Genomic DNA, 9,611 nt, shown 5'->3' on the forward strand with positions numbered 1-9,611 from the left:
TTTTAAAAATGTGTTTCCACTGGATGTGGTAGTATAAGACCTGCTCTGGAACAACATATCCGAGTTCTGTTAAGGCCGTCCCATGCCACCTTGAAGCTTTAGTATATTTCGTCCCCCATAGTCAAGACTATTCAGGATCACTCACACCAGTTAACACTATGACCCCATTTTTGTCTACTCTTTTGTGGCATAAAAGCCCAGAATGACCAGCAGTGGAAAGATTCTTTTTTCCCCTTAAGGAAGCAGTAATCTCTTGTATGCCCAAAGCCCAAGTCATCAGACCCCCAAGTGACAAAAAAGAAAAGCAATTATTTGTTAAGTCGTTTGACCTAATCATGAAAGGCACTGTCCCCACTTTCACTTCTTGGTTTTCATACGTGTATATTCTAATTATAGGAAAAGCTGTGCTACAGATATATTGGTTCATGATTCTAAACATATAACACATCCCACAGGCCAGCATCCCAACCTCAGGGGGTGTTGTCTCCATTTGGAGGCTTAACTGGGTCTTCAACAGGCCACTCAGCTGTTCCATAAGGCAAGTTGCTCATCTGGGCATGGAGGGAGCATGAGTAACTCACTCATACAGCTTACTATATCTTCAGAAATGGCTGGAACCTGATCCTGTATGTTATGCCTCTTTTAGCTAATGATAAACTGTTGCTTAGAATGGCCAACTTTGCAGCCTGGTGGCTCAGATAGCTCCCAGTGGGCAGCTTCAGTATACACACCAACACTTGAGCTCCCCAAGTGCCCTGGAGCACAGCTAGAGCAATTTCTCAAAATGAAAATAACTACTTGCCTGAGAGCATAGTTTTGCTCCATGACTCTAGGGGCTTTTGCTGAGATTCCTACTGAAGCCTGCCATAGACTCCACGTGGCATTTTCATCTGCCACCCATTTGTGGAACACCAGTGGATCCACTGGGTCAAAAAGTCTAAGTGAAAGAATTCTCTGCCTCTTTGCTAGGGTTTCTCAGTAGAGACATCAAGCAGGACTTGCAAATATTGCCCACCTTCTTCCATCTCAGGGGCTCATCAGAATGCTTTTGACTATAAGAAAAACTCTAATTCAGACTGTCTTAAATGATAAGAAAAGCTACAGTCTTACATAAAGTGGAAATCCAGAGGTAGGGTGAGTTGTGAGTCATTACAGAGTACGATTCAGTGGGGTTCGTTTAGATCAGCACTCAGTCCTGTCATCACGGAGATTCTTTCAGTTGCTGTACTTTCCATTCCTCTGTGTGGTGGCCTTGCTCAGGCTGGCTTCCTTCAAATGCACAAAGCGGCTATAGTAAGTTGTGTGTCACATCCAGACATAAAGGCCAAGGAAGAAGAAATGTTCCCTCCCTGTCCCCTCCTGTGTTTGGGATAGGTATCTTATTTTAGGAAATAAGACACATTTTCCAAAAGCCTCTAGGAGAATCCCCTTCATGTCTCCTTGTCCAGAATTGATGGCGTGTCAAGTCCTAAACCAATCAGCTCATTTTCCCTTTGATGGTTAAGTGCCACTGCCATCCTGGAAACTCCCAACCCCATTAAAATTAGATATTCCGGGGCGCCTGGGTGGCTCAGTGGGTTAAGCCGCTGCCTTCGGCTCAGGTCATGATCTCAGGGTCCTGGGATCGAGTCCCGCATCTGGCTCTCTGCTCAGCAGGGAGCCTGCTTCTCTCTCTCTCTCTCTCTCTCTCTGCCTGCCTCTCCATCTACTTGTGATCTCTCTCTGTCAAATAAATAAATAAAATCTTTAAAAAAAATTAGATATTCCATTTCATTTTCATGTTCCAGCAACATTAGTGGTTTCCAAAGAAGAGACATTAAAGTGCTTTTCAAAAATGGTGCCCTCCCTCACCAATGTCTTACACCTCTGGAGAAGAGAGTATCTTAAGGGTTCTCTGAGAGCCCATAATTGTATGTACATGGTGGTGGTGATAGTATTTACACAGGATAAACTGTTCCAACATTTCTGTCTTCCTAAGTCTTGATGTTTCTTTTATTTTTTCTTTTAAGATTTTATCTATTTATTTATTTGTCAGAGAGAGAGAGAGCGCGCACAAGCAGGCAGAGTGGCAGTCAGAGGCAGACAGAGATGCAGGCTCCCTGCCAAGCAAGGAGCCTGATGCAGGACTTGATCCCAGGGCCCTGGGATCATGACCTGAGCGGAAGGCAGCAGCTTAACCGACTGAGCCACCCAAGCATCCTTTGAGGTTTCTTTTAATCATTATTTCTAGAAACTTCTAGCGCCTCAGTTTGGTGTGACCCATTGTTAAATGGAGGCCAGGGTGGATCAGGGTTTTGGTTAACCAGCTGAGCAAATTACTAGAACTATGCTCAGCTGCCAGCACAATGAATATAAAATCTTGAGTAAGATTTTATCACACCAATAAATTCAATCCCAATCTAAAATTACATTCCTCCTGACATGGTGGGCAGACACAGAATCCAGTCATGCTATAAATCAGCAAAATCCCTATAATTATTTTTTGTGTGTAAGCTTCTTCTCCAAGATTTGACTTGAATTTTTCTCTCCCAGAGCATGCCCAGACTGACTAGCAATAAAGGATTATTCTTCTCTTGCAAAGGAAGGGGGAAGTTGGGTTTTCAAGCAAGGGAGAGACAGCTCCATCAGATAAGGAATCAGAAAATTTTTAATGGGTATAAAAGCAGAAACAAATAACGTGGATAAACCCAGGAAGGTAATTGACAGTCCCTTCCACCCAAGTCCTAGCACAAAGAGCACAGAATAATTCTCTAAAAAGAACTGAACACAAAGTCAAGAGGGACCTAGGGCAGCTAGTGTGATTTTGGCACCCCAAGTGAGGCCATCCTTATTCTGAAATTTTAGGACTTCACTCAAAACAAGATTTAACACTTTACCCAAAGGAATGCAGACCTCCAACATACATGGCCCTCATTGAAATGTTCTCTTTTGTATTCTTACAGTATGAACAGAAAAACCAAAGATCACCCAACATTGAAAAAGACCTATGGCATCAAAGTAGGAAAACCGAGATTTTAAAAAATGGAAAAAAAAAAACCCTGAAAACAGAGACTATTCAAGAAATAGAATAGAAACAGTAATAGCAACAACAGGTGATTAGCAGTCCCAAAGATCCAGCTTTTTTACAAAAACAAGTCATAATGCTATGAAAAAAGGATCAAAGAACAGTAAAGAATCTTAAAAGTTAAAAATATGATTGCTGAATTTAGGACTATGAGGATGGTATCATATTTTTAATTGAAGTTTTATTGTGTAATTGTGTAAAGTATAAATTTATAAGTTTTGACTTATGTATATGTAAACTTACAAGTTTTGACTTATGTATATGAAACCATCATCACAATCAAGATAATGAACATATCCATTACCTCCAAAAGTTAGGTCAGACCATTTTATATTTCCTTTCTCTTATTTCCCTATCTCACCTCCCAGGAAACCTATGATACATAAATGAAGTTGATACAGTATGTACTCCTTTATGTCAGGTTTATTTCATTTAATGCAATTATTTTAAGATTTATCTGTCCTGTGGCATGTGTCAATACTTCATTTCTTTTGATTACTGAATAGTATACCTTTATACAGATATACTATAGTTTGTTTGCCATTCGCTGTGGATGGACATTGGATTGTTTTAATTTTTTAAACATTACAAAAAAAGCTGTTACGAACATTTAGAACAAGTTGCTGTCGTTTGGATGAGAGAGAGTGAGAGTGAGCAAGCAGGGGTAAGGGGTAGGGGCAAAGGGATAGGGAGAGAGAGAATCCAAAGCAGGCTTCATGCCCAGCACAGAGCCCCATGTGGGGCTTGATCTCACGATGCTGAGATCATGACCTGAGCCAAAATCAAGAGTCAGATACTTAACCAGCTGAGCCATCCAGGCGCCCTGAGAACAAGTTTTTATGGGCATATATTTCCTTTCTCTTGGAAATTCCTAAGAGTGGCATGGCCAGATCATAGAGCAGATTTATGTTTAACTTTTTAAAGAAACTGTCAAGTAGTTTGCAAAGTGGTTTTCACATCCTACCACCACTGTATTAGAGTTCCAGTGATTCTCCATCTTTCCCAAGTCGCTTAAAAAAAATAAGGGGCGCCTGGGTGGCTCAGTGGGTTAAAGCCGCTGCCTTCGGCTCAGGTCATGATCTCAGGGTCCTGTGATCGAGTCCCGCATCGGGTTCTCTGCTCGGTGGGGAGTCTGCTTCCCTTCGTCTCTCTCTGCCTGCCTCTCTGCCTACTTGTGATCTCTGTCTGTAGAATAAATAAATAAAATCTTAAAAAAAAACAGCTTTATTGAGATGTAACTTATATACCATAAATTTCACCCATTTAAAGTATACAATTCAATGACTTTTTAGAATATTCACAGAACTGTGAAACCATTGCCACTATCTAATTTTTAGAATATTTTCAGCATGCTCCTAAAATCCTCATATCCATCAGCAGTCACTCCCCACTCTCCACATGCACCCCCATGTTAGGCAGCTTCTAATCTACTTTCTGTCTCTAGATCTGTCTATTCTGGACATTTCATGGGAATTGAATCATATAAGGTGTTTAATGACTGACTTTTCAACTTAGCATAATGTTCTTAAGGTTTATCCACAGTGTAGCATGTATCAATACTTCATTCCTCTTTTTAAAAATTTTAAACTGTGAAATAATTATAGATTCACAGGAATTTGCAGAGATGGTACAGAGAGACAGGTCTCTTGTATTCTCCACCCAGTTACTCCCAATGGCTACCTGTTACCTAACTACAGTACAATAATAAAAGCAAGGTATACATTGGTATACAATGTGTGCACAATCTTATTATATGTGTAGATTCATATAACTACCAATACACTCAAGATACAGAACTAGTTCATCACCACGAAGATCTTCCTTTTCCCTCCTACTATCATCCCTAACCAGTGGCAACCACTAATCCATTTCCCATCTCTTTAATTTTGTCTCTTCAAGAATGCTATGTAAATGGAATCACACAATATGTGACCCCTTAAGATCATCATAATAAATTTCCCCTAATGTTAAAAAAAAGAAGTATAACTAGACAGTGAAACCAAAATCTTATAGGTAATATCTATTATAAAATCCAAGGACAAACCCCAAAATAACAGGGATTGGGAGCAAAACGATAGCACCAAACCTGCACAATATCAGCATATGAGTGAGAGGAAGCAGAGGGAATAATGGTGTGTCTGGAGAACTTTAGAAAAGGAGAACCCCAAAATAGTCCAAGGAAGTATTACTGGAAAGTGAAATCGGGGACTCTGAGAACAGGAGCAGAAATCAGGAGTAGTTTTGCTCACTCTAGTAGCTTGTCAGTGCAAGGCCATCCCCAAGAAGGTCTGAGGAGACTGGAGAATTGTAGCACTAACCAATCATGAGATTGACCACCCATGACCACCAAACTGAGAAGAAACTGGAGAGTGGAATCACAATTGAGCAGAACAGGGACAATATAAGAATCAAAGGAAACATAATGACAAAACAAATTCAGTGGGGGCAGGGAAGAGGAGAGATAAGAGCCAGGAGATCCCAGAAAGTAAGCTGCCATTTATGTGAACACTACACAAAAACAGAAAAGACAATTCTGTATGGTTAGAAAAGCCCTTTTGGCTACACCTCCTATTAAAAGTTCAGTGAAATTAGTTTCATATAAAAATGAGCTACAAGTTGAAAAGAAATTTAAAAAAAAAAAAAGCTACAGAAGGAACAAGGCAAGGATGCCTGTTTTCAATACTTCTATTCAACATAGTGTTGGAAGTTCTAGCCAGATAAATTAGGCAAGAAAAAGAAATAAAGGCATCCAAATTGAAAAAGAATAAAGTGATCTCTGTTTACAGATGATTGATCTAATATGTAGAAAACCTTAAAGACTGCACATGCACACACACACCCACATGCACACAAACACTGTTGGAACTAATAAATTTAGCAAGGTAAGAGGATAAAAGGCAGCACACAAAATCAGTAGTTTCTCTATACATTAACAGTGAACAATCTGAAAAAGAAATTACAAAGACAATTTCATTTACAATAACATCAAAACAATAAAATGCTTAGGAATTAACTTAACCAAGAAGGCAAAATACATTGAAAACCACAAAACATTGTTGAAAGAAATTAAAGAGGACATAAATAAATGGAAATACATCTTATGTTCATGGATTAGAAGACTGAATATTGTTAAAAATGTCAATAGTACCCATAACAATCTATAGATTCAGGCAATTCATATAAAAATCCCAATGATGGCTTCTTCAAAAATAGAAAAACTTTCCTTCAAAATTCATATGGAATCTTGAGGTATCCTATTAGCCAAAACAATCTTGAAAACAAAAACAAAATAAAACCAGAAAACTCACAATTCTTCTTCTTCTTTTTTAAGATTGTTTTTATTTATTTGTCAGGAAGAGAGAGAAAGAGTACACAAGCAGGGGCAGGAGCAGGCAGAGCAGGAAGACAGACAGAGGGAGAAGCCGGCTCCCCACTGAGCAAGGAGCCCAAAACGGGACTCAATCCCAGGACCCCGGGATCATGACCTGAGCTTAAGGCAGATGCTTAACTGACTGAGCCACCGAGGCATTGCAGGACTCATACTTCTGGGTTTCAAAACTTACCATGAAACCACAGTTATCAAAACAGGATGGTACAGGTATAAAAACATATAGAGAGAGACAAAAGGAATAAGAATGGAGAGCCCAGAAATAAACCTTCACATATATAGCCAAATGATTTTTGACAAGGGTGCATTCAATGAAGGATAGGGCAGTCTTTTCGACAAATGGAACTGGGATAACTGGATATCCACATGTAAAAGGATGAAGTTGGACCCTTGCCATTTACAAAAATTACCTCAATAAGGTTCAGACACCTAAATGTAAAACCTAAAGCGATACAACTCTTAGAAGATAATATAGGATAAGAACTTCACAACCTGGGATTTGGAAATTTTCTCAGGACACCAAAGGTAACAAAAAATGTACAAATTGGACTTCATGAAAATTAAAAAATTTTTGTGGATCAAAGACACTGTCAACAGAAAGCTGACAAAGTATTTGCAAATTATATATCTGATAAGATATTAATATCCAGAATATCTAGAAAACTCCTAAAAACAATAACAAAAACAACCCAATTCAAAAATGGGGAAAGGACTTGAATGGATATTTCTCCAAAGAAAATATACAAATGGCCAATATGCACATGAAAAGATGCTCACCATCACTAGCCATTAGGAAAATGCAAATCAAAACAACAATGAGATACCATTTCACACCCATTACCTTAGCCACTATCCAAAAAACAGAAAGCAGCAAGTGTTGGCAAGGATAGGGAGAAATTGGAACTCTTGGGTACTGTTAGTGGGAATGTAATGGTACAGCTGGTGTGAAAAAGTAGTGTGGCAGTTCCTCAAATAATTAAAAATTGAATTACCACATAATGCAGCAATTGCACTTCTTATATACTCCAAATAATTCAGAACAGGGTCTCAATGAGATATCTGCACCCTCATATTCATAGCAGCATTATTTACAATAGCTAAAATGTGGAAACAACCCACATGTCCATCAACTAATGAATGGATAAGCAAAATATTGTATATACCTACTATTTAGCCTCAGAAAGGAAGGAAATTCTGTCACAAACTACCACATGGATAAACTTTGGAACACTATGCTATGTGAAACAAGCCAGTCATAAAAAGACAAACACTGTATGGTTCCACTTATATGAGGTGTTCAGAGTAACCAAAATCACAGAGTCACAGAGAGGGGACGCCTGGGTGGCTTAGTTGGTTAAGCAGCTGCCTTTGGCTCGGGTCATGATCACAGCGTCCTGGGATCGAGTCCCACATCGGGCCTTGCTCGGCAGGGAGCCTGCTTCTCCCTCTGCCTCTGCCTGCCTCTTTGTCTGTCTGTGCTCGCTCACGCTCCCTCTCTCTCTGATAAATAAATAAAATCTTTAAAAAAAAAATTGTTTGAGTACAGTCTTACCAGATGTAAAGTGTTAGGGATATAGATGGCAGTAACAGTTGCCCAATATTACGAATGTATTTAATACCAGTGAACTCTTCACCTAAAAATGATTAAAATGATAAATTTTATGTTACATGTATTTTACTACCATTAACAAAAAAATAAATAAAAAAGAAACCTGAGAAATCTTGAGGAGCAAGATGGTGGAGGAGTGGGAGACCTAATATCGTCGGGTCCCAGGAATTCAGCTAGATACTAATCAAACCCTTCTGAACAACTACAAACTCAACAGGAAAACTTTTTAAATTTTCATTGTTATATCCTATCCCTTCTTTGTATTTAACCTTATTTTTTATATACATATAGGGGTTTTTTTCTTTAAAATTTTAGGATATAGTTTCTTCTAACACATCAAAATATACCCTAAATCTAGCATGTGGCTTTGTTTTAGCCTCCAGCCTGTTCACATTCCTTCCTCTTTTTTTTTTTCTTTTTCAACCAACTTCTTATCAATTCTTTTTTTAGAATCTTTTAAAATTTTTATCTTTACAGTCATATTCCATCCCTTCATCGTCTTTACCCTTATTTGTGTGTGTGTGTGTGTGTGTGTGTGTGTATATACATAAGTTTTTCTTTCTTTAAAATTTTGGGAGACAGTTTCTTCTAACAGACCAAAATACACCCAAAATCAAGTATGTGGCTATGTTCTATTCACCAGCCATATACATATAATTTTTTCTCCTTTCTTCTCCCCCCTGGGTTAATGTCTCTTCCGATTTGGTTAGTGTATATTTTTCTGGGGTCACTGCTACCCTTTTAGTATTTTGTTCTCTCATTCATCTATTCTTTTTTTTAAAAAAAACAATAAGCATTTATTTTTTTAATAAATTTTATTTTATTTTTTTATAAACATATAATGTATTATTAGCCCCAGGGGTACAGGTCTGTGAATTGCCAGGTTTACACACTTCACAGCACTCAACACAGCACCCCCCCACAATGTCCATAATCCCACCACCCTCTCCCAACCCCCCGACCCCCAGCAACCCTCAGTTTGTTCTGTGAGAGTAAGAGTCTCTTATGGTTTGTCTCCTTCCCAATCCCATCTTGTTTCATTTATTCTTTTTTACCCCCCAAGCCCCCCACGTTGCATCTGCACTCCCTCATATCAGGGAGATCATATGAAAGTTGTCTTTCTCCGATTGACTTATTTTGCTAAGCATAACACCCTCTAGTTCCATCCACATCATCGCAAATGGCAAGATTTCATTTCTTTTGATGGCTGCATAGTATTCCATTGTATATAAATACTACATCTTCTTTATCCATTCATCTGTTAATGGACATCTAAGTTCTTTCCATAGTTTGGCTGTTGTGGACATTGCTACTATAAACATTCGGGTGCACATGCCCCTTCAGACCACTACGTTTGTATCTTTAGGGTAAATACCCAGTAGTGCAATTTCTGGGTTGTAAGGTAGCTCTATTTTCAGTTTTTTGAGGAACCTCCATGCTGTTTTCCAGAGCGGTTGTACCAGCTTGCATTCCCACCAACAGTGTAGGAGGGTTCCCCTTTCTCCGCATCCTCGCCAGCATCTGTCATTTCCTGACTAGTTAACTTTAGC

Source organism: Mustela erminea, chromosome 4 (genome assembly GCF_009829155.1).
Source record: "Mustela erminea isolate mMusErm1 chromosome 4, mMusErm1.Pri, whole genome shotgun sequence".
In the NCBI taxonomy this organism is placed as follows: Eukaryota; Metazoa; Chordata; class Mammalia; order Carnivora; family Mustelidae; genus Mustela; species Mustela erminea.